General features: G+C 41.6%; 1 protein-coding gene across 14 annotated transcripts in view; it reads right to left on the bottom strand.

Annotated features, from left to right (window-relative positions):
• DAB1 (DAB adaptor protein 1) overlaps positions 1 to 27,230 on the bottom strand; it is a 413,546-nt gene that overhangs the window by 145,212 nt on the left and 241,104 nt on the right. The window lies entirely within an intron of this gene.

Here is a 27,230-nt window from a genome sequence, read left to right as displayed (position 1 = left end):
GGCAGTCAGGGCGATCACTGGGGCAGTCAGGGCGGTCAATGGGGCAGTCAGGGCGGTCACTGGGGCAGTAAGGGCGGTCACTGGGGCAGTAAGGGCAGTCAATGGGGCAGTCAGGGCAGTCAGTGGGGCAGTCACGGCGATCACTGGGGCAGTCAGAGCGGTCAATGGGGCAGTCAGAGCGGTCAGTGGGGCAGTAAGGGCAGTCAATGGGGCAGTCAGAGCGGTCAGTGGGGCAGTAAGGGCAGTCAATGGGGCAGTCGGGGCAGTCAGTGGGGCGGTCAATGGGGCAGTAAGGGCAGTCAGTGGGGCAGTCAGGACGGTCAATGGGGCAGTCAGTGGGGCAGCCGGGGCGGGGGCGGCCGCTGCCCACGCGTGGAGCCCGGACACGGCCCCGCCATCGCGGCCGCGGGGCTCCGGCCGGGCCGGGGCCCCACCGCCACCAGCGTGCTGCTTTTCTCATGGCTTCTCGCAGTCACCCATGAAAATTTAATGAGGCATTTAGGGCTGTTACCTTCAGAGTCAATGGAGGAAGCATATTTAGCCTAATGCACTCGCTGCCGAGCCAATAGGTCTGTTGCAGGCGGATCAGAAGTCATGGAGAGACTCTCCTTTCAACACAAAATTCACGACCCATTAAACTTATTCTGTGATAACAGCTTCTTTACAAACGGAGACCCATAGAAAACAGAGGCTGTCATGCACTTCTCGAAAGGATTTACACACAGAGAGAAGTACATTTGCCAGGTTATTGCCATTTCGCCAGTATTATCTCCAATCAATGCATAAAAGCAGCGCTGCTCTCGTTAACCGAGGTAAATTACTGAAAGAAGAGCTTTTTGCAGCCTCTAGATAGATCTGATTCACCCCCGGGGCTGACAGGGAAGAGGGCTCAGACCATGGCAGAGGATTGGATCTGACCAGGAATTGGGAGCGAGATGCTCTGCAGGACACCCAGATGTTCAGCAGGTACCCAGCTGCTGATGTGTGACAGCCAGGCAGGCATCACCACGATGCTCACAACGTAGAAAGATGTCCACAGGTTATTTTACATCCACCTGACAGGAGGGAGAGCTGAAGCAAGGTGGCAACGCATTTAACAGGGCAGGGAGCAGAGGGAAAGGCTGAGCCAACAGATTGATTGAAAGTACATGCACAGATCTCGTAACATTCTCAAATATTATCATTTTCGTCTCCCTCAATTATTCTTTCTGCAGCACATTAGGTATTAAGCATAAAAGATAACGTCATGTAATAACCTTTACAGCATAAAAAATTCAAAATTCAAGCCACATTTATAAAAGTAGTTGATGCATTGGAGCTTTTCGCTATAGACCTGTTTTCTTCATTTCAATTTATTACAGAAATGAAAGGTCAGATTCTCAATTGAACCCACTTATTCTAATGTGAATTAAAAGAAGTAAGTAGTCAACTTCATTGCTGCAAAATTTCCTATTGGTGAGAATTTCACCATTTAGGAAGACAAAGAACTAAAGGAGAAATACAGTAATTTTTTTCATTAGGAAATAATAAACGGCATCCTTGAGGAGACATGGTTGTCTCTACATATTAGGTCCAATAAAACACTGGCGATCCTTAGTTCCCAAAAAGCAATTTTTTTTTTTGGGAAAACAGTAATTGAGCTGCTCTTAGCCTTTGACCAGTGCACAATAAAATGAAGTTGCATTTATTGTATTGCTGGCCTCGCTGAGGTCCTGGAGTTTACAGGAGGGGTCCTGGCAGCTGACTAAGTAGAGAGGGAACTTTGAGTACTATAAAACTTCATTCCCATTCATTTCTGAAATGTATGGATGCAAGTCACACTTGCTAATAATACTTTCTAAATAGAAAAGACTACTAGCACACAGCTTGTAATATGAATGCAAATGAACTTGTAATTATACTATGATATTTTCTACTTAAAAAAAAACAACAACAACAACAAAAAAACCACCAACAACTATGAAAATAGAACAGACCTGAAGAGCAATATGCACTGCAGTTCTTCATTGTGTTCCTGCATTATGCAGGAGTTGCCATAAGCAATCTGCTCTGGTTTAATGTAAAATATTTTTTAGGCCATAACTTTGCAACCCGAACTCTCACGTGAGAATATATATTTGTTCACAGTTCCTTCTCTTTACTGAAAAACACGATCAAGAAGCAAAGGAGCAAGAAATTTGGTGTGAAGACTGATAGCTTTCATTTGTGTTTATCTGTAAAACTTAAACTCATCATTGCTATATTCTCTTTTCTAATGATGCACTATGCCATCACCAATTATGGATAAACCATTAAGAGTTATATATTAAGATCTGTAGGCCAAAAATGTCATTTCCACTGAACAACTGGAGGAGCTGAAGATGAAAACCTAAAAGTGTAGTTCTCAACTATTTTTGCAGTAGTCACTTGTGCAGCTCTCAGTCACTTATTACTTGCTAAAACAACTAAAGGGAAAGCAAGATCAACTGAGCTCCTGAAAAGAGCAATGGACAGGACAATGATCAGAATCTATTTAACTGTTCCTGTACACATCAGTTGAGAGAAGGATGAATTCAATCTTACAACCAAAAGTACTCCACAAATTTTTAAAATAATTGCCTCGAAGCAGCTTTAAATTATCCACCACTGATCCCTGTAGACCTGGATTCTAAATAATTTTTTATACTACCCAATTTCAATAAGCATTGCAGTTGCTGGTAAACCACTGCACCCCACAGAGCAAAAATGTTTACCTGCAAGTAAGAGATAATTTGCAGGATAATTGTTGGCAGTGAATTCGCTGATAATTCACAGTCAAGGTTTCTGAGTCCCTAGGAAAAGAGTAAAAAAACTTCCCAATTTCACCTCAGAGGCCAGTTTATCAGCGTCAGTGCTGTCCAGCTGCAAGCCTGTGTGTTTCTCACATGGAATGCTAAGGCAGAATGCACACTGTAAAAACCAGCATCATCCTGCAAAAATGGCAAACCACTGGCCAAAAACCCTGTAGGGCTGTTGTCAGTGCACACAAGTGATAGCCACTGGCATTAATGAGAGCTGGAGATTCCCTGAGATGGAATATAGGCCTTACCTTCATTAAACTAATTAATGTATCTCAAGCTGTGCTGATTATAAAGGGCTAGCAAATAATGATAAAGAGAAATTTTGAGGGATGTTTGAGGAGGAGTTTTTGTTGGTGCTTTGAAAGAATCGGGAAGTGAAAGATACACAATGTTACACTTTGCTGGATTCGAGTGGGATTTTTGGAGGGGGCATTTAATATCTGAGAGTCAGCCATTATTTTTGCTATTAACTCCTTACTAAAATACAGCACAATGTGCAGACCCATCTCTTGCCAAGTGAGCTCTCAAGATGTCAGCCTTCTCACAAAACCCCTCTTCACATTTACTGATCTATATTGTAGCCCACAGCAGGATCATCGTGATCACTCTGGAGATCCTCTATGTGAACAGTTCCTCACACAATAGTGATTTCAGTTTAATAAGTTCCTCTAAGGCAATTAGGCACTGACTGAAAATAGTATCTGCTGCATTATCAGTAACTATGGTAGCCCATCTCTTACTGCTGTAGCCACACAGTGAGCTCCTTTAGCCATTCAGCAAGAGAATTAATCATGATTTGGTTTCATCCTCAGTTTTCTCAAATGCAAAGAAACCCAGCTCTCTTATTCTGCTAAAGATCTTTTGGGATACTTTCCTCAGAGATACCTCAGGTGACTGAGCAGAATATATTGCTGAACACTGCTCTTGCCCACCAAAAAAGATCTCTCTAGAAAAATTTTGGTAGCTCTTCATGAAAAATGGGAAACTACTCTATTTTCTGGCAGTGATATATCAGGAAGAAGTTATGATAATTCTTGCCCCCACAGTGCAATCTGGTGGAAAATGCATTATCCCAAAAAATATCACTGACATCTCTCCATTAAAAGCCAGCACATGGAAATACTAAAAATGGAATTAAGTCTTGAATGTTCCAGAGATTCATCACTGGTTTCTGAAGGTAGATCCTCTACTGTATTTAGTTTGGTCACAGGGGGAACTTTCCATTCATGCATCTCAACAAAGATTGCAAAATCTTGTAGTTATACTTGCAGAAAGGGATTCAGGAGCTTGGTTCAGATCTCAGCTTTGTCACTGACTAGTTTGTGATCTTGGATAAGTCAACATACAGTTATTGTATGTCCATCTCTACCACACGTATGTCAGAAGCCTCCTATGACAATTTCTCCAGGAATGCTTGGGAAGACCCCAGAGACAGGCAAGGACACACATAAACACTGATTATTTTATAAACGTGGCCATTCATGCAATTTTGAGTCCTGGGAGGAAATATAGGAACAAGATCTTGTCATTTTATCTGATATCCCCTATTATTCTCCTTCACGTATTCAAAATATTACCAAACTAACCCTGCTGCAAACACTTTCCTCAGCTGCAAATGAGCAGCTCCAACAAACAGTCCAAGACTGCCCCTCCAAAATCAATTTTTCTGCTAGTAGATGGCAGCAAGTAGATGCCTGTCCTGCCAAATTACGGAATTTGGGAAAGCACTGGAGATTATGAACCACATTATTTCCCAGATGCCCATGAAAGAGTCTGTGATTCTCCAAGAACAGCGATCAACTCCTTCACAAATCCAAACTGCTTCATATTTCAAATCCTTTTTGGCAAGGTGCGTTTCCTTTCACAGCCAATTAACTGCAAACTAATTTAGAGAGGGTTTGCTTTTGCAAACATAAGTGTCAGGTTCCAACAGAGAACATGTTGCTAAGAGCATGATATATGCACACATTCTGAGTTCTGTTGTTCTCTCATTCCCCCCAGACACCACTGATGATCCACACAGAGACACCTCGGAATTTATTTAACTCCTTTCCAGGAGAACTTCACGGGTGAAGAAAATTTTCAGCATCCCTTACATCCTGAAAGCCCACACGGTTCTGCATTGCCTTGCAGGGTGCTCACACTAAGTTTAAATACACATAAACTGGCAGCAAAGGCTATCTACTAAGGAAAATGTATTTCTACTATGAAAATACAGATTATCTGCTTCACAGAGAATTCCAAAATTTGGCTTTACTCTGGATTAGAGAATAAAAGGGGTTTGAAAACTTTAAACTCTTCACTTCTCCAGTAAAAAACTTCTTATAGCTTGTTCTTAAGATTTTGTCTACTTTAACAAGCAGCCAACACATTTAAGCTCTCTGATTTGGACAATCCCGCAGCTTCTTTTTCCTAAGTACATATTTATCTTCATTATTTATTCATTTTTAGATGTAGCTTTACAATTGAAAACTTCAGTCTCAGAGGTTCCTAAAGATCTTGCCTGTTGTCATATCCCATGATTTTGACAGCAAAAGATCCACTTGCCATTGTAAAAATCATTTTTTTTGTTAAAAAGAGACAGATGAACACGATATTTAGAGCTGCATTCCCCTCAATTTCTGCCAAAATAACAGGTATTCAGGAGACAGCAATTGTGTGCAGTGAATGTCCTCAGCAAGTAAGGTTGTTTTTCATTTCCTCTTATGTCACATTACATTTTCCTCTTTATATTTCCTTTTAAATATTTAGACAGAGCAGAGAGTTTTAAACGTGTCATTGACACAAATAAATGTTTAGGCAGTCAGTCTACCTTGGGTTCAGCTCTTGTCAGGTCTGATAAGTTAAATATCACTGGATCTGGCCAGTAATTGGATGGAAGACCTCTGAGGAAAACTCAAATGCTGAAGCAAGTGCCACTGGTTACTCAGTAGGTGTTTTTTTAACCTCAGACTCATCCTGAAATATGCCCTCAGCATGGTATTATAAGCACTAGCTGAAAAAGGCATTTTCAAGTAAAGATTTAATGTGTTATTTCTGTTAGGCACTAGGAAGGATTCCTGACACCTTCCTTTGAAAGTTGCTTAGCCCACTTTCGAGTTAGTTGAGCCCACTGCTGCATAAAGCTATATCTGAAAGTATGAAATCAATTTTTCATCATTTTCCTTTTAATAATAATGCATTTTTAAAACCTCTTGTCTAAATAGTAACTTGTACATTTCTTTGCCTTTGATACTTCATTGCTGACCTTTTCCTTTACCCTCTCATTATGTCTCTGAGTCCAGCTCATGGACATCCCTGCCCATGGCAGGAGAGTTGCAATGAGGTGATCTTTAAGGTCCCTTCCAACCCAAACCATTCTCTGGCTACCACAGCATATCTGTTTCCTTTTGCCATTTCAGGACCAACATCAGCATCCCAGGATGGATATGATCCCTCTTTAACAGCTGCTGATTATTGACTCTTTTGCCCCTGCTTCTTGATGATTTTATGAGAGCACATGGATAAGTGGGGATGGCTTCAAACTGCCAGAGGGCAGGGTTAGATGGGATATTAGGAAAAACTTCTTCACTGTGGGGGTGGTGAGGCCCTGGCACAGGGTGCCCAGAGAAGCTGTGGCTGCCCCTGGATCCCTGGGAGTGTCCAAGGCCAGGTTGGACAGGGCTTGGAGGAACCTGGGATAGTAGAAGGTGTCCCTGCCCATGGAAGGGGGTTTGGAACTGGAAATAATCTTTAAAATCCCTCCCAACCCAAACCATTCCATGGTTCTATGACAAAGTTGACCTGACAGTGACAGGACCACTCCACTCTTCAGGCTGTGGGACGCATTTGGGCCAAGGACTGAGGAATTCTGTGGGGCTGCTTCACTTGCTGATGAGCTCAGGATCTCCATGTGGCTCAGCAGTAACAAGTGCCAGTTCCAACACAAGATCTCAGTGCTTCTGGGACCCTTGAAAAGCACCATGAAGTTAAAGGCTGGGTAAAAACACTCCTGAGATGTCGATTTTCCCCTTGTCCAGCACGAAGGCTGGACCTGGAGCTCCCAATCCCCAGGCACTCCACACAGTGAGGCTCTGCACAAGGCTGGAAGCCTCAGCTCCAGGCAGCATGCCAGAGTTCAGCCAAACATATTTGCCTAAGTTGATATTTCTGTAATAGATTTCAAAACATGACAAATCATTACTTTCTGACGTTTGCTATTCATATTTTTCTTTCTCTTTATGCTTTCCAGGCAGGAATGGAAATTGCAAGTGCCACCATAGCAACTCAATGCAATAATATAAATCTTCAAATAACAATTTAAATGAAAGATGTTTGAAGTATTTTTATTTTGTAATAAATTTATAGGTGTCAACTAGATCAGGGCTTCCTTTCTAAAGGGGTTTTGCTGTTTATCTAAAAAGACAATCCTTCACTTGGAAGAGTTTATAACGTTAGCCTGAGACAAAACACTGAGGTTTAAAAGAATATCTCAAATACATTCTATTTATTTATATTAGAAAACTACTTACTGGCACTCACTGGAGTTTAGGTTCCTAAATTTCTATGTCTTTTTTCATTCCTGGCATTCTTATTCACATTTAATAAGAAATTATGACAGAACCAAGACAGAATCTATACAACCTTGTAAGGAGTCCTCACCCACTACCACAAAACCAGGATAATTTCAAAGAACGTTAACAAATGGGATTTTTAAAAGACAGTTGTCATATTTAAAAGGCAGTTGTCATATGCTTAAGGTCCAGCTTGAGACTAGACAGCATACACACAGAAGAGATTATAGTTTTTCAGATATGTGGTTCCTGTGGCTAAGATGGTGTTTCTTCAAATCAGGAAAACTCTCAACAAATTGGGGAATACAGCAGCACCCCTTTAACCCAACATGAGAGCCAAATCCCAGTTTTGGAAGCTAAACACACATTGTGGCAGCTTTTGGAAGGCTTTTACATGTATTGTGCATGAAAGACTGAATCTCTGTGCCAACCTCTAACAAAACTGCCCAAACCAGCAGCATCAGGATCCAGAGAAGTTACATGGAATCAAGGTTACACACAGAATAAAGAGAATCCGAGGTATTGTTAAGCCAAATAATTCCTTCCCTTCTGATTCCTTCATTTCTCATCAACATCTGCCTAAGCGTATCTCCTTTACAATGAGCTTCTTTCCTCAACAGAAAACTAAATTTGAAGAAGAACACCAAGATGTGTGTCAGCTTTCAGTGCAGGGAAAATCCATATTGTTTAAAAAACAAAGATTTTGATATTAAATATTTTCACTCAGGACTTAAATATATTATAGAAAAAAAAAGAAGTCAAAATTTGATTAAATGGCTAATGAATTACAAAAGGCCTATAGCAGCCAACTGAATACTTGCCTTCTGCTCAAATATAAGTCCTTGGGAGTGGCAAATGTCAATAAACAACACAGCTCAGGAGTGGGTGGCAGGCAAGACTAAATCCATCTGGCCTGTTGATGAGGAAGGAGGAGAGCTGTAAAATGCATGGCTCCAGAATGTGACCAGGAGCACATATGCCAGGATGAGAAAAGGGGAGTGTGCAGCAGCTCCCCCAGCCTCGTGCCCCCGTGGCAACCCCAAATCTGTGGGAACGTATGCTCCAGCCCTGCCTGGTGCTGTCCATATTTGTGCTTGGGCCACGATCCCCCTGCATCCAACTGGGATGGAAGAACGTGCAGCTCCTGGGAAAATCTGATCGAATTAAACGGAAGTTGGTGGCATTTGTAGCCAGGTAGCCATAAACCCACCTGGGAATATCATCCTTTCCTTGCACAGCCTGCCTGACACACCTACTCCCTGCTCTGCCTCTGCCACAGACTGGGAGCTGAATCCTCCTGCTAGGGAGCACTGATTTGCTACACCTCCCAAAGCTGAGCTTGGGAAGCGTGGCTTTTATGTGTGTTTTGATGAGCCATCAACTATTTCAGATTCTATTCATGCTCACCAACAGATCCTGAAATGAAACAAAAATCTGCCTCTCATCACATGCACAACAGGATATAACAGATGTCACAGAGAAACCAGGTAATAGCAGTTTTCATGGTTGGATCCAACAATTACTTCTGTGCTCCACTCTGCGGCCACTGCCATAAAGCCCAATAAAAATGAGACACCTGCCCCCAGGAGTCCAGTGTAAACTTATATAAACAAAGTCTGGCAAGGCCCAAGCCAGAAAAGCATGCAATACACATTTTTCACACTAAAACCCACCCAAGAGTTGGGTTATATGTATTCTTGAATGCACTGTGTCCCGTTGGAGCAAAGAAGGATGTGCATTGCTGGAGAAAGGACAAAACTGATGTCTCTTCTGGGGAGAACTAAGAATATTGTGTCATATTTCCACTACAATATCACTCTCCTCAGTAATATTTGCTGGCAGGAGTGGTATCCTCTTGGGAACTCCACCACTGACCACTTGCACCCCCACCTTTTACAAAACAACAGCATTTGGCAGCCCCTTGCCAAACCCCGTCTAGATGAAAAGCCCAATGAAGATCCTTTTCTTCGGCTCATTGCACAGGAGTTGTACATGGCTTTTCTGTCCCTGTGTAATTTTCTCCTGCAATGTGTACTCAAGGTTAAAATGCTGTCCTTTCTCCTTGGTGAGATGTGTCATTGAACTATCAAAGTGTGCATGTTAGAGAGCCTGCCAAGTGGAGGGCTGAGTGATGCAAAGACAGACCTTTGATGCACATTGTGACCTTAGTGCATTCCCTTTAAACTGGGGAGAAAAAAAAAAAAAAGCAAAAGAGCCTCTTCTCTTTCCCATTTGGGGGCAGAAGGACATTAAGGAGCACTTTGGGTGCAGTAGCCTTCACATTTATTGCAATTATTACAGCACTGAGAGGCTCTAGCTGAGACCACAATCCCTTTATGATGAGCAGTGTAAGACATAAAGCAAGGGAAAAGCCTTATCTCAGAAATGCATAAACTAAACACAGCTAAAAAGGCTACAAAGAAAAAAATCCTCACCCCTGTTTCCATCGTAAGGAATAGGCATAAATGAGCTTTTCTCCAAAATCCCAGTGAGATCTGTGACAGGGGGAAGGACCCAGGTCTCTGCTAGGCTGACACCTCCATTTCCCAAAGACACACCTAGGACAATTCCTCATCTCCCAAGTTCTGCAGCTCTTTCACATCCTGCACGGCCTTTCAGGAGACTTTAAAAGCAGTAAATCAACAATTAGAAAGCTAAGTGCATACACAGGCCTTCTGGGCATGATGGCATTGTGTTGGTTTGTATTTGCCACAAAACAAAGGTAGAGGAGAAAACCACAGGTTTTGGACAGCACCACTATTACCTGCAGGAAATGTTCAGGCCATGCATCTGGCACCATCTCCAGCCCCTCTTTTCTCTCCATTTTGCATATCCAACTGAGAATGTCCATTTTACTATCTGTTCACCTGGCCCAGTGTTTGAATACACATTGTGATTTAACCATTGCCACAAAAAAAGAGCATTAAAGCTCAAACATTACTTAGAGCACGGATTAACAACAATCATATGGGAACGATCTCGTTTTAGCTAAAAGAGAGTAGGATTAAATGCAATTAAGAGCCCCCAATGATGTAATAAAGACAACTAAAAAAAAAACCAAGGCAAGTGGGCAAGAAGCAATCACATTTCTGTCTAGAAACAGTAAAATAATGACAGTCTGATTGTTCATAGGGTCGCCAAGGCCAAAATGTGCAGAATGACCTTCATTAAGTCATACTTTGTACTTCTGCTGGGGGACTGTTGCATCTGCTCCTTTCGATTTGGCTTGTCTGAGTAACAAAGCTCCCAGCGATCATCTAAACCTCATTTGGAGCACCTGTGAACAATTCATTATATTAATATAACAGCAGGGGAGGAGTGCAGATACTAATAAATAGGTTGTTGAGCAGCTTTTGCTGCCAAGGTTGCTTTACCCAGTGAGGAAATGTCCCCTCCACCCAAAAGCTGTGGAACTGCACCGAGACACTGGGCTCGGCTGTACCATGACACGTCAGAACACACATCTGGTGCTAGAGAAGCATGTAAATTAATTATGCCTTTCAAAACAGTTGATAAATGTGTGTCTAATACTTCTGAGGGACTGCAGCATGATTTGAAACAGTTTGTTCTCAGTTAACGTAGAACAAATGTTCTCTGGCTAAAGGTGGCTACGAAAGGCATTTGGTAACGATTTGTACCAGCTGGGCCCCTCATTACTTTGAATAGATTTGTGTAAATCAGCACATAAAAATAAGCAAGTGGTCAATGCCTTTAATTGCATTTGGATGTGCTGCAGTAATGGCAAATATCAGAACTTTTGCATTCGTCCTCGCATTCCGCAGTTCTAGAAAATAGATTTTTTTTTTTTAAATAGAATGAGCAGCAAAAAGATTTTGCTGTTAACATCTATTTAGTCTGGTTTCAACTTAGTCACATTTTGCAAATGTCAGTGAAAAGCAAAGGTCAGATGGGAAAAAAACAGTATGCTATGGATCAGTACAATTACAGAGAGCAGAGTAGCACAGGGTTATGGAATCAGCTTGGGAGGAAAACATATCTGCAGAGTTGGATAGACACAGGGCAAAATCCTGCCCATGGACCAGCACAGCTATCATCTTAAAACAGTAGAAAAATATACTGTTCATGTCTGTGTACTTTGAGATATTTTCCCAGAGAAGCAGAGGATGTCAGGTTTCCAATTCATCGCCTCTTTTCTTTTTTTAATATTTGGGCAGCTGTGCAGCAGCCTTGGTTTGGACCAGTTTGCAGGTCTGAGCATCCTCATTACAACCAACCCTGGAAGTGGAAGTTGTCTAACTCAGTATGCATTAAGTACCTAAAACCCTTTATTATCTCTTTCTTGTCCTTTGTCACTGTTATACTGCTGGGTGTGGGAGTTGCCCAGAGAAGCTGTGGCTGCCCCTGGATCCCTGGGAGTGTCCAAGGCCAGGCTGGACAGGGCTGGGAGCACCCTGGGATAGTGGAAGGTGTCCCTGCCCATGGAAGGAGCCTGGAACTGGCTGAGCTTTAAAATCTGGGATTTTGTGATGATTCTAAAGCACACTTGAATCACTTGAACGGAATGGGAAGTGAATAATTATAAAGTATTCTGCCATTTTAGATTTGGTAGAATGTTTGTAACTGTTGAAGGCACACAAAATCCACACTGTGGTGTTTTCAGAGCAGGTGAACTGAAATAGACACTGGCCCGTTTTCATCCCTTTATATAAAGAAGTGAAAATTAGAAAAGGAAGGATGATACACATATCAACAGCCAGGAGGGAGAACATTTTAAACACAGAATTTAATATAATCAATAAACTTTATATCAGTATAACAGAGTCAACAACATAACTCTCATAACATCACCACCTCACATTTTCTATGTCACCCTTGACATGCATTAAAGACTACTTCTTTCAGCCAATTCTCTCTTCATAGCACAATCTTTTTATCCTGTAAATACATTTATTGGTTTCTCAACATCCAATTAAACATGTAAAGAAAAGCCATGAAGTTATCCAATTTATATATTTCAATTTCAATGAATTATTTTAAACTTAGCATGCCATAAAGTATCTACTATTACCTTTTTGCTGGCATTGATTTAGCAAAAATTGGTAATTGTCACGCTGCTTGTGGAGTATCAAATATAAACATTTTCACATTTACTATGAAATCCTCTCCAGCAACATGAAATTGAAGAATAGACAAAACTGTTTTTATAGAAAACCAAGCTAATTTTTATCATTTTTTTCTGTAAGGGATGATTTGAGCTAAAAGGAATCACAGGGCACAAGCAAGCTGAGGGATTTTCAGTAATTGTATCTTTCACATTTATCTTCTGCATAGATAGCTATGAAATAAATACTGCATGTGAGCAAGAGTAAAAATGTACTTGAGGTACTTCTGTTAGATGGAATCTCATCCTCCTGAAATTGCCTTTCCCATGAAAGATGCCCAGTGACAACCAGCAGTTTAACCAGCTGGGGATATATACAGTCAGCTACCCCTCAGCCTTAAACTGTTATCTGATTTGTCCCATAAAGCAAAATATATGAGGTACATGATCCAGTGTGGGGATAATGTACAATAAACATCACTTACACTGCAGGAAAATGAGTTCCTGTTGGAGCATCTCACAACAGAATCAGCTGTGGAAGAATCCACCCAATCTGTCCAAAATGTTTTCTTGTTTTTATTCCTTTTTCCCATAAGCATAATTAAACCCAGTGGTTTTGGTCAGATAGCTCTGTGATAGCTTTTAAATTACTTATTCTAGTGGAGCCTGCCAAAACTTCTATTTTCTCCCCCTTTGAAAGTACAATGTGCATTATTTGCTGCAGTGGCAGGGCAGTACAATCATGCTGTTCTTTCCTCAGCCCTTCCCTCTCAATTTTTACAGAGCAGTCATTCACCACTGTCTTTTTAGGTTTCTTCTCAGAACAAGAGGAGCTGTGATTGATGGAGAGTGCAATGTATTCAAATGACTTTCAAAAATCATGAAGTTAAAAGCCATCAGGACTTCTGAATAATAGTTCCTAAATATGTTTACATTTTAACAGGGATTATTAACTTACATCTCGATTAGAAGATAAAAGGGGAAAATATTTCTTTATAGGGCTTTTTATAGTTATTTATTTTCTCAATGAACACAGACACTGTCAAGTCTTAGCCATATTCTGGAGTTATGTAACTTTGTACATATTAATCATCACTTGAGATGCTCTGCATCCCTTTAAAGCTACAAGTATTTGGAAAGAACATCTTCATATCGCTTTGTATTCTCAAATAATGGCTATAAATTTAAAAAAACAGAGGCTCTTCTTCACCTAAACTTGTGCTTGCATTGAGGAATTTTGGATATGTAACACACACACTGTGAAAAAGTACAGAAGTTGTGGCTTTGAGACTCAAAGGCTCACTCTGAGTTTATCCCAATAAATACTGATTAAAATAGGTCAGGAGACCTGTGCCCTGAGGAATTATCATCCAAATAGTTGGTAATCTTTGGCTGGAAGGGAGCCTGGAACACGTATTTTGACAGCAACAAGTGTATTTTTCTAATCTCTGACTTCTGAACAAAGAAAAAGCGCATTATGAGGTGATGAGAAGAAAAGGAGATGAGGGAAGGAACAGCACAGAGAGGAAAGCACTCGAGTGGAGAAGCTGAAATGGGGATACAGTGCTGGGGGACAGACAGAGTCAGAGCCAGGACAGGTCCCCAGCAGCTGCTGTGGGTGGGCAAACATCACCAAAACTCCAGCAGAATTTGCACAGGTATAAACAACACACAACAGATGCACAACAAATTCATTCTTGTTCTAAAAACCGAGCATATCAAACTCAGCTTTTGATTCTGACCACGGTCCTGATTTACACCATTGGTGGGTGTCTGAGCTCCACGGTTTGTTAGCATTATGCAGGCTTTATTTGAAGAACACACACACAAAAAAAATCACCATAGAAATTCAAGAATTTGGCCATAAATGGGTTTGTAGGAAAAGTAACTCCCCTAAGGTTTCCAAGCTTCCCCTTATTGTCATAAGTTCACTGCAAACACTCTGAAATTTCATCTATTCTCATTGACCATTTCCCTCTGGCTTTCTTGTGTTGTGTTTATTTTTATTATTTCTTAATTAGATTACAAACACTTTCCACAGAAACAGTAAAACACTGCCTCTGGTTCCTGGTAACAGTACATTTTAAATGTATATTAACTCAATGTTTTAATTTCGAGCTGAATGCAAATTAAATTAATCTTTCAACACAAACAGTAACTTGTCATTTTCCTCAGTGCTTTGTCTCATGCAAAATTTGTTCAATGTTTAAAAAGCCATTTTTAAACAAAATTGGTCACTGACTTCAGAACAAGCCTTGTTGTCTTGTGTTATTCCAGGTCTGTAGTTGGTGGAGGAACATCATCAAGACAGTTTTATCATTTTCCAGTCACTGCTCTTGCTACAACCTCACATAAAAGTCTTGCAAGCAGTTGGAAAGGATATTTCTGGTGTCACACTGCCTCACTGTCTTGTCATCGAGGTCCTGACAAACATATTTACTGATTTCCCTTCATTGAAAAGCTTTAACCACAAAAATTTGTTTCCTAACAAAGAGCTGGGGGGTGACTAGTTCGGGCAATTAATTCTTTCTCACACTGCAGAAAAAAGGAAAAAAGGAGGGAGGGAGCAGTGCTGGCAAGCACAGGGATGCTGATCTTTGGGCAGTGACCCCTCTGTGCCCAGGGAGGTGTCCCTGATCCCCGGGGGACTCTGGATTTCACAGGCCTGGGAAAGGGCAATCAGTGCCAAGTGCTCATTAACCTTCCCCAGCGCTGGAAATCCACTGACAACATCTCCATGAGAGCAGAGCCAGGGAAGTGGAGGTGGCAGGGAGTGGTGGGAAGGGTCACATCACCAAGAAACTAAATGAAAGGAAGGGTGGATGTTACAGGATTTTAGTTTCCAATAGCATAAATAAAAAATTAACACATTTTCCACAGGAACTCTTTACCCTTAAGACCAGAGTCCCTTTCTCTTGACAGTTAAATTATGGAGAAATTTCCCTTTCTCCTCTTTTATTTTAAGCCATTGGTTGTTTGCTTTTCAGGACAGCTCTGAACAATTTCAGCCAGCACTGCCTGGAAAGGTTTGCTGTGACATCTGATATTTGGTGTCAGCTCTGTGGGGAGAGCAACCAGTTTTTCTCAGAGGTTTTCTATGTCCTGAGTCCTTAAAAATAATGTTAACTGTGAAGCTTAAATCAGCACTGTCGGGGGCACCCAGTGTTCCTCCTAACAGAGCAGCCCAAGGCTGCCAGAGGTATTACACTGTTCTATTGAAGCCTGCTGTGAGGTGGAAATACTGCCCTGGAGTTCATGGCTTTGTAGCTGTAAAAAAAAAAGATATGACTATCAGATCTTATTATACCACCTCATGCACAGCTCAGTGGAAAAGGGAAAATCCAATACAGGGCTCTGAGAACCAAGAAATCCTAGGAAAGGTATTTGTGGAGGGGAAAACAGAATCCTAAAAGCAAAACCCAAGCAAGGTGGGAAGAGCAGGTTTAACTTTCCATCTGCACAGTACAGACACCTCAAGTGAAAACTGAAGAGTTTACATCCTTAAGATCCTTTGTGACTGACACAATAACTAATTTCCCCCAGGCTTGCCCTCCCTACAAGTTTTTAGCTGTGCATGTTAACCTGCACAATGTCACTTGTTGGAGGCTGTGGAGAAATCAGCTTGCCTAAAACATTTTTTGCAAAGATTTCGTAGATCCAGGATGAAAATTTTCTGATCAAAATCCATGAAAGAGACTGAGATAAGAGAACCCCAGGTTTAAGCTCATGCCCTCACTAATTCAAGTATTTCACCTCTCTTTCACCTCTCATTCCCCTGCCCTTCAGCTCAATGAATATTTATTGTTATGAAGTGGAAGGGCTTTGAACAGGAGAGATCCAAAGGGACAGGACAAACCCCCAGCCTCAGGACAGGTCAAAACCCCTCTCCCAATTCTGTACCCACCCAGCTTCCCCAGGGCTGCTGCTCCCCATGGGCCTTTGGAGAGCTGGGAATGGGAAAGAGATTCTGATTCATGGTCATTACACCTGCTATTACTCCGGTTTTTTTGCTGTTATTAACCAACATTTCCATTTTTAGAGCTGCACTTGATGCTCACCTCCCCATGCTACCAGCATTGGTAGGAACATTTCAAGGATTCTCTCTCCCTGGATGGTGTTCCCCCATCGAAGAGGATGTTTCAGAGGTGCTCACAGGACATCAGTGTAAATATTATCTCAGGTTGTTTTTATGTTTGCTCTGAGTGGTAGTGTTGCCAGGAAAGCCATCAAGCAAGATTTCACACATAATTACAGCCCAGGAATGAAGTTTGATGACTTGCAGAAAATATCAGGAGATTGATTCTGCTACTGAAAAAATAAGGCCTGGTTCTAACAACTGTCAGAAATTCAACTAAGCATTCATTTTCCAGGACACATTTGGTTTAATTTTAACACACCTATGAGTGACACTATAAACACTGCATTTGTTAAAATATTAATACAAATATCTACACATAAGGAAGAAATAATTGGGTGGTGGCTTTACCTTCTGACAGAGGAAAAAAAGCTCATTCAGAATAATTCTATTACTTCCCCCAGACAGGCCTTGTAGGTTAGTTACAAGGAACTCACAGGTCACACAGAAGTGCAATGATAAAAAATGCAGGTACTGTGAAACATTTATAAAGAGAAAGTATGAGGGAGTATGTAGTTTAGAATCTGAAATGACATTTTGGCATGGAACAGATCTCCCACAGGGCAGTTTTGAAACTTGCAGAAATTCTTAAAATGACATCTTTCAAAATGAGCAAACATCAAACGCGCTGAAGTCGTTACCTCAAAGTGCTTCACTGATAAGTCAGGCTGGGAATAAGCTAAAAATAAAGTTGCCCAGCTGCACAGCTGGCAGGAGCAGCGTGCCAGGAGCTGTGACCCCAGTTTATTTGGACAAACAGGAGCAGCACAACGGGGAAATGCATCCACAGAGGACGGGAAAAGGCAGGGATACACCATGGATACACCACAGAGAGGGACAAGCCAGCACAAGCCATCCACGGGTGAGCCCTGACCCAAAACAGCTCCCAGAAGGTGACAAGAGGAGCATCTCTGCCCTGTGACTGCCAGGACAGCACACGCTTGTTTTATGTGCTTAGTGACACAAAAAGCTCTCTCAAAATGCCAAATTTATATACTGAGCCTCTTTTGTTTAAAGAGCAAACAAGAGGGCAGAAAATTAATGGCACAATGCAGGCATTTATCCATTGATTTAAAAAGGTCTGTGGAATTAGGAAAAAACCTAACTGGTGAAAGGGAATTCCTTTTTTTGTGCAATGAATAATTAACCCTTGGACCCCTCTTCCCCAGCCCTCGTTGTACATTAAAGCATAGCAGGACAATATGGATTTGCTACTGTTCTTAGGTTTGCTGTGGTTCTTTTCTTTCCTCAAAATGGCAAACCTGGGGTGCCAACCATAATGTGACAGGAGTCTGCCACTTACAGGTACAGTACCTCACAGTAAGTTCCTCTGGCTGAATGAGAGTTCCCAGCCATTGACCAAAACAGAAGAAAAGAATAAAAGTTCCTTTGCTTTCACCCTCCACTGATCTTCCTTTAAATGCATGGATGCTTTTACATTAATTTCCTTAACTACTGAAGATACAAGCAGAATTCTTGTATCTGCCCCCAACTGGAAGGTTTACTGCAAACAAGACCTCTAAACTCCAGCAGACTGGAGTAATGCTTTGCATGAAATTCACTATTATAAACCTGTAGAAACACTTCTCCCATTTTTGCCCCCTATTCTGAGAAAAGCTGAGTTATGATGCTGCATCCACATCAATCCCTTCTCCATCACTGGGGTGAGATCCATGCTGACCTGTTGGCACTCTGATCATTTAATGATTCCATTTGGTTCTGCCACATGAATTTGGGTTCATTTAAACACATGTAAGTAGTAGTTGAGGGAATTTTCCCCTCCTTTGTTTAGTTCCATAAATCCATGTTAATAAACAACTTTGCACTCATCCCCTTGTGCTTTGCTCTTCCACACAGCAAAGGAAAAGGAACCAAAACCTCACACAAAAACCTGACACAGTCTCTTGGCCACAGAGGAGCCGGAAGACAAAAGGGAAAAGAGGGCCAGACCTTTGGAAACATTTTCCCCCCCACAGTTTCCATTCAGCCCACCTGGCAGGGATTTTGATGCCATGGTTGCAGGTTGGTCACACACAGGGGCTGTTCCTGGCCAAGCAGCTTTGCAGGAGGATTTCCCCTGCAATCCCTGCAGCCCATCCAAGACTGTCTCTGAAGGAAGAGATTGCTCATTCCCTCACAGGCTGTTCCAGGCACTCAGCTTTATGGAATACAAGCTTTCCACAAGAGTTTATTAACCTCCACACAAGAGAACACGTTATTCCATTTTGTAGACAAGAAGCCAATAAAAAGGCTGATTTAGGCATTCAAAATCAGTGCCTAGCCCTTAAGTGTGTAATCCAAAGCACAAAGGGCTAGAATCTACAAAGAAAAGGTCATAAATATTTTAGGGGATGTCTCACTACAAAAACAAACAAACAATTTTCCTTGCTTCACCTCATTTTCAAAATCCAAGCCGTGCTGCAGGAAAATTTTTCCCACTCCCCAAAGTCAGCTGGAGGCAGACACTCACTACAGATAGATCAGTCTAGCAGGTAAAAGACAGGATATATAAAGATTTTGCTTTCAGTTGCTTATATCATTGGAGACAGAGAGGTAAAATCAACCTTTTGGACAACAGCAGGACTGGGGCACTCATGTCCCAGTGAGTAAATAGTTGTTTTTTGCAATTACTTAATCCATCTTTACACCAGTAAGGAAACTTCATAGAATGAAAGAGAATCAGTGCCCATGCAATACCCTCATTCAAAGGGACAAATGATAACTACATCAGGTGTTACTTTAGATATGTGTGGGCTTTTAGCACACCCCAATGTGTAATTTTTCAGCTGGAGAAATAGTAGTGTAGCTTTACAGGAGTCAGTGAAGCTGTAACAGTCCAGCTAAGGATGATGGAGGAAGCTGTATATGTATTTTCCTCTTTTTCTTGCTTGCTTTCATAATTTCATCATTAATTCAGATTTCAGAACTTGGACCCTTGAACAAGGCACTGCAAAAAAAGATAACAACTAGCAGCCCCTTTTTGGCTATCAACCTGTCCCCCTACTAACTGCCTGATTTTGTCTTGAGCAAATAGTAAAAATGAGGCTTTTCACACTTTCTCTGCGTTCTTAACCACAGATGGAAAACATTTGTAGTACACTGCATATAAGAAATGAGCTCCACAGGGTTTGCTGTGATGTGAGACAGAGCAGAAGTGATTCCACAACTGAAATGCTGCTGTCTCCACAACACAACAAAGTGCAGATGAAAGGCTTTGAGCTATTTCAGCCTAGACAGTGCTACACACAAATCACACATAACTAGGTTGACTTAACTTTGCTCTAAATTCAATGATGGTAATGAATTTTTACATCTTCGCTGCTATTAGTGACTTGCATGTAATAATCCCAATAACATTATCACAAATTCCTATGATGCTACAATATTAATGGAAATGTAAAACTAAACTGCTAAAACTTAAAACCGATTAATAAAATATCCCGTCAAATAGATTCATTTCACTTCCTAAAGCAAAGAACTTCACTTGATCTCAGAGCATTAGCTATTTGAAATGCTAAAACATTTTTCTTTCAGTTGTAAAAGATTTTTCCACAGGCAAGAACTTGTTTGTCACTACTCACAGCCTTCCCACAAAAAACAAGAATTCCTGCTCTGTTTCCTTGCTTAGGCACTGCAGTGTCTAACAAGAAGAGTTAGAGATTATTCCAGTGAGTTAATTGGGTTTCAGAAATGGTTTGGAAAGAGCTTCTCTCTCTGGTTTTCTCCTCTGTTTGGGGAAATCTGACTTGCCAGTCAAAATTAGGATCTCTGTTAGCAAAAAGCAGACCTTCACTCTCTTCTCAGTCTGGAGACAAGAGCAAAAAAGCCACATTGAAAAGAGTTCTACAGTGAAGCCCCAGATGTGAAATTTCTCAGATTTGAATATCTGAGTTCAATCTAGATTTGTACTCATTTACAAGTTGGCCTCATTGCAGGTGACTTGCTGTGGAGGCTCAAGTCTGAGTTTAACAGAAAAGCCATTTTGAAGCAGGGGAGCACCCAGCACATGCTCGTGAATGCCAGAGAAAAATACAAACATGCTTTTCCTGCTTCTTCTCGGGTTTCAAACAAACTGAGCACTTGTTACCTTCCCTGGGGACACCTAAAAGGCTGGGAATTGTGATCCTGGTTCAGGCACATCCATGCTGGGTGCAGTGGGGACCAGCACAGTGCTCTGTGTGCACCCAGCTGCAGTGACAAACATCTCCTCTCATCTCTCAGCCAGGAGAAGTGTGATTCCCAAATGGGAGAGCAGCAGAGAGGGGCTTGGGGTGAAGATGCTGTGAGTGCACCCAAAATTTCCTTCATTCTGTTGATCCCACTGGAATCACGGCTCTGTGCTCATGGGAACACTCAGAAAATGCCAACCTTTGTCTGTGGAAGTGGAGAGAACTGAGAAACCAACTCTGACACAGCACTGCCACCCCCAGAACAGGTGGAGATGCACTCAGGCCACCCAGACTCAAATAATCCTTCAGCTTTCAGTCCTCAGCACCCTCAGCAGGGACACCTCACTCATCTGTCACCCTGCAAATCTTCCTGAGCACTTTGGACTTTGTCGAGGTCACTTCAGGCTCATGGCAGTGGCACCCACCTGGCCATTTCTGGCCACTGAGGTGGATTTTTGGTCTCCTGGGCTTTGAAACAGAGAAGAGAAAGAGCTGCTTACACCTCCATAAAGCACAGCTTGCATTTAAAGATGCCCAACGTAAAATTACCCACAGGGGTTTTTCTGCTTTCACCAGAAGCTTCTTTGTTTTATAAGCTCCATTATTATGGTGCTATTAAAAGGTTTAATGATTTAAATAGCACTCTTGAGCTAAGCCAGATGCTTTCACTCTCCAAGTATCAGGTCTATAGGTTACCAACACAAAACATGAGAAATCTTCTTTGCAATCTTCTAAGGCTGATAGTACTCAATTTAGTATTTTTATTGTAGTCAGAAAATCCTCTGGAAACATTCTGACTTTCACAATATTAAAAAATAACCCACTTAGTGAGTTCTAAATAATATTTATTTTAGCTAACGGCAGTATTTTAAAAATCCTTGGCTCTCTAAGCCTATTAACTTCTAATACTACCAAGTTGAGCTACAGGAAAAAAAAAAAAATCTTCCTCTTGCTGCCTATTGACACTGGGTGTCATCTAAACGGCTAAACTGCAATTCTGTTCCCAGAATTAATACTGCAGGAGAGAAAGATGATAAAAAGGGACTCTGAGAAGGAGCCACACACAGCCCAGGCAGCACAAAGCTAAGCCACGTGGGCAAACACCTCCTCTAATTTCATTGTATTTATAGGTCAGCTGGTTTTATTCTGAAGCACAAGAGATTTACTAGGAAAATTCATTACCGCCACTTGCTCTGATTTTCTTTCTCAATATAATTAAGCTTTGCTAATTGTCTATCATGATTAAAATCATGCCAATAACAACCTTGTTTCCCCATTTGGCTGTGCTCCAGGCTCCTCAGAGCTCTTGTTTAAGGGCAGTTCTTCCTGTAGCAGTTATGGAAAGGTCTTTTACCAAACACGTGAGGTCAGCCCTTGGCCTGTTTGCCAATAAATTCATACAAGTCAGCATCATACCCATGGATTTTCTGAGGAAGAGAAGGTAGTCAAAAAGGAAAGACACAACAACTGTATTTTAAGCAAGGAGTGAGATTCAGTAAAGATTCAGAATCCATTCCTGCAGGTTGGAAAATGAATTCAAACTAGACACATAGATAGGAAGGTGCTGAAATGAGTGATTACTTCAGGGCTATATTATCCCCCCAGCAATACAAAAGCTGATGTAAGACATGGAAATTCAGCCAGGACACGGAAAGGGGAGAAAAGGGGAGAGAAAAGGGGTTAGGTGTGAGTGGAAAAGAAAAAGAAAAACAGAAAGAATCAGTGCTGTTGTTCCATCACACATTGATATTTTTAGCTTCATCCCCTCTGTGGAAGGCAGATCAAGGGTGCAGAGAGCAGGACCAGGAGCAGAAGGCAGCTCTGCTTTGCTTTGGGACCCCAGATAGGGTCTGGCAAGGGGGACAGGACATAGGGAGGAGGATAAAGCCATCCTTGCCTTCTTCCCACCTTCCCTTTACTGCCTGCCTGCTGGGAACTTCCCTTGATAACAGTCAGGGCTTGATTTGTGGCAATGCCCATCAGCAAAATTTCTGACAAAACAGATTTTCAGGGAAAAATATTGATTCATTCACACCAAGATGTTTTAACCTCTAATGCTCTTGTTTCCCAACAGCTCATTGGGAAATCAGGATTCCCACTGTCCACTGCCACGGGCAGTGCCCAGTGACACATAATTCTTTGTGCAGGGGTACCTAACCCATGACCACAGGCCTCGAGGTTCTGGGGCTTTGTGCTTTGTGCAGAGATAGAAGAGCAGTGCAGGTTTGTTTTAATCTGTTTAAATGTTTTTCAAACACTGCAGCCACGTAGAAACCCAAGCAATGTCCAAGTGAGTGTGTATCCATCCCCATCACTCAGGTATCCCCAGAGCCCCAATTCCAGAAGTAAAATAAGCAGAGCACTGTGTGCACCACCTTGGCAGTATAGGACAGATATCTGGGCTTGGGTAGCTCATTCTCAGTTAACTCTGCACTTCTACAGTGCAACACACTCCGTGCCTCATTTCCCCACAAGAAATGAATGAAAGCCACTGCCTTTCTCTCCACTTCTGTCTAATTTACACTGTAACCTCTTTGGGCCAGGACCTATTTCTTGTTACTTGTTCATACAGTGCCTAACACAAAAGCAACCTAATCTCAGACCCTTTTTTAATGCAAATGTAATAGAGAACTGGGCTGTTTTAACAGAAAGGGTAATTTTGGTTCCCTTTCGGTAATGGACTCTAGGAACAGATAATTGGGCTGTTTTGTCATTATTCTTTTTAAGTGAGGTTAAGGTCCTATTGGTGGCAAAGTGAAATATGTATTGCAGGCTAATCAGCAGTCCAAACCCAAATGTGCCAGGGCAGAGCTCACCCTGCATTTAGTGCACTCAATAGATGGGTTGTACTAACACAATTAAAGGAAGAATTTGGCTGTGTACACATGTAGATCATTATACTGACGCATCTTCTTTTACTGCAGATCATGCAGAGAAGGGTTTGAAGACTAGAACATAACAATTATGGGTCTAGACAGAGCCTGCCTAAAGGCATGAGCTGCAGCTAGAGCAGTTCAAGCGACTGCCTCCTCCAGAGGAAGCAATCTGGGAGGCAGTGGCACTTACACTCCTCATCTAGCACAAAACCAGACTTGAGCCCCGTGGCAGGGTGAGCTGGGCTGCTGAACTGGGCTTTGCAGAGCACTGGGAGGACACACACAACCAGCCAGTGCTCCTCAGCTGGGGCAGGAGCTTTGGGAGCCACAGAAGGGAGCTGCTGGCAGCTGGTTGTGTCCTCTCGCTCCAGAGTCAACAAGGTCAGCGAAGATGAAACTTGGTACATCCAGCCCAAAGGACAGAAGATTTCATTCTGTGTCCTTACATGCCACTGGTTATCAAGCAGCTGCTTCCCCTCACACAGGGAAACATGTTTTTCATGGTGCCAGGGTATAGAACAACAACAACAAAAAAGTCACAGCTTCCCCATCAACTTAGTTTTCAAATATATTTCAAAAGCAGCAACTTTTATCTTGGTGCTATTTGTTTCAGTCCAAGGGAAAGCAAAGGACTGCCAGCCTTCCATCATTTCTGAGCATGAAGGGCAGCTTATCAGAAAATAACATCAGTGGCAGACACTTAAAATACCTTTATCTCAAGGTTTCTCCCCTGCTTTCCCATGGATAGCACATTTAAACCACTGCTAGATAGCCCAAACCAATAATGGGCTGTTCTGGTCAGTCTTTTAATAATCCATCTTTTATTACAGTGAACCCCATTTGCTTTGGAGTGCAAGTCAGGGTGTTGAGACAAATCACAAAGCCATGTATGAAATACACTTTGGATCTATTAGAAACTTTCTTTCCCTGCAACAGCCATATAACCACGACTTAAATCAAACAAGTCTTCTCCACTGGCATGGAGCAAGAAAAATCCTTAGCCCCAGGACTTACACCTTTAGTCAGATGCTGTTTTTGACAATGTCCTACGGACATTGCAAAGAAAATCTGCTCATTCCAGCTGTTACCTGAGTCTCAGAATTCCTTTTACACTTAGATTTTAATCCCCTAATTACATGACTTGTAAGTCACTGAATTCTCTGCTCATGAGAAATTGTCTAGGATATCTTGCAGCAAGAAAACAGTGTACATTTCTGTTATACTTAATTCTCACCTAATGAAGAAATATTGGACCAAACCTACAAAAGCCAATCTGAGGGAGAAAATAATCAGCATACTCTCATTCCTTTAAATGGCAGGGAAAAAGCATCCAATATATTTGAAAGTTCAATGCCTTTTCCCCCCAACACCTTAGGCATTAATGGCTTTTTACCAGGACACAGTCTGTAATTTTCTTGAGGCAATTTTCCATGTTTTTTCACCTTCAGAAAAAAAACCCAAAACGTACTGGGTTAATCTTTCCCTGCTGACATCATAAGGATGATTTCTGCAGTTAAAAAGGTCTTCAAAACAAAAGGAATAAAAACAAAGGAGCTCATTTACAGTTCCTTTGCTGAGCAGACAAACCATACTGGAGGGTTGTTCAATGACAGCCAGTGGGACAATTGTCCATTCTAACGATTATCAGATTGCAATGTGCATCCCCAGCAGCCCCTGCATAAATCCTTGCATTAGAGCCCAGACTCTGCTGTGTACAGACTTTAACCACATCTCATTTGTGACTCAGGAGACCTGGATTATGCTGCTGGATTTGCCACTGCCCTCTGGTATGCTCCCCTGCAAAAATCTCTGCCTGTCTCTCTCTGTTTCTCCACCTCTGAGATGGGGATCAGGGTATCCTTATAAAACCCCCTCCTGCAGAGGGATCAATGGGAATTGTGAAGTTTCACCCTTTTGAATGGCTCTCTTGGAAAGCAGAGAATTTCAGTCTTCATTAAAGGCACAAAAGCTGGTGTGCATGTGGTGTTTTGAAAGGCACTTTCACATCAAGCTCTGAGAATGCATAAATGAAAACACCTCCGAAACAAATTCTGTTTGTTTTTCATCCATTGTCTGTACACACTGACATGCAGTTCATCTTCTCTTCACGGGGAAAAAAAAAAAGTTAGCACTTTAGCACTTATTTCTGCTACAAAACCATTCATATAAATAAAAGAGAGACAGAGAGAGACAAAGTGCTCTGCACAGATACTTGAGGCTGACAGAGAAAATGCTCCTTCCACAACAAACTGGAGCACGCATCGGGAGGACAGCACTGCTCCTGATTTTCATCTCGGAGAGAAAATGAAGAAGGATGAATAGCTATGCCTCACTTACTCTTGAAGCAAATCAAAAGGAATATTCTGGTATCTATTTTTTATCCTCCTGTTCTGGCTAATGAAAACAAAAGACCTAAATATTTGATTACTTCCCCTCTGTGTCAAAAATAATAGTTCACGTCCTTTCTAGTTGGACAGAATGGAGACTTTTTAGATCTCAGTCCTTTCATCTGAAACAGCATCACACAGGTTTGCCCCAGCCTAACCTATTAAAATAAAGTTGAGCTCTGAAAAGCTGCCTTTTTTTTTTTTTTTTCCTTTTTTCCGCTGTTTTGGAACTGCATTGCAAGCAATGATTAGATTGCATTTGCCAATAAATCTATAGGGATAAGTGAACCAAAATAGCTTCTCCCTCTCCAGCCTATCAGTTAACAGGCTTCCTCTGTAAATGATGTTACCATTTCACGATTTGCCTTAAAACTTACTCAGCTCTGTCCTGTGCTCTTCAGAGTAAATATTGCTCATGCTAAAAGCTGTGCAAAATGCATTCAGGAAATCCATATTTGTGAATTAATATTTTAGTGATTTCAGCGGTGTTCACAAGTTTAACTATGTGGACTCTAACATATGCAGGATCCTTCAAAATCACATCTCAGCAAAAACACCCTGTGTTAGCACAGAAAAAAATTAAAGTGATCAGAAACTGCTTTGAACTAATGGAGACATAACATGGAAAGGGAGGATAATTTTAAGGCCTATGTATGTTGTGGTAAGGAGTTGTATTTCAGAAAATCACATGTAGCATTCAAAGAATCATGGAAGTCATGGGAACAGTGACCTTATTCCACTCAGGTCATTCAAATTCTTCTAATAGCAGCTCCTGCTTGTCAGGATTAGCCAGAAATATGGGTGGTTTGACTTGTTAGTGCTGTGGTTTTTCCCTGATGAACTGAATAGTACATTTTGCTACAACACAGCTTCCATTTCATTCCCACAATTTTCCCTCCAACTGCATTTCCAGTTCAGTTGTTCAGACCCCAAGAACTCAGTTTCTGCAGCAGCTGTACCCTAGTTCTGCCACTGCCCCACTCTGCCCCCTCATTTCTCCATTCACAATGGATTTGCTTCACATATTGAAAACGAACGACTTTAAAAGGAACTTTTATTTCCAGTAATCACTGGTGCAGCAGTATTTTTCTGGCTGATGTTTTAAGTAACCTGAAGAGAAAGAGAGAGAGAAAAGGAGATAAAAGAGCCCTTTAAAGGACTCCAACCTTTTAGCAGAGTTGTGCCAGTCTGAAGCTGAATAGATCATTTGGGGTGTTCTTTCCAAACGG

Source organism: Sturnus vulgaris, chromosome 9 (assembly GCF_052056855.1).
Source record: "Sturnus vulgaris isolate bStuVul1 chromosome 9, bStuVul1.hap1, whole genome shotgun sequence".
In the NCBI taxonomy this organism is placed as follows: domain Eukaryota; kingdom Metazoa; phylum Chordata; class Aves; order Passeriformes; family Sturnidae; genus Sturnus; species Sturnus vulgaris.
This window is presented reverse-complemented; position numbering and strand designations above follow the sequence as displayed.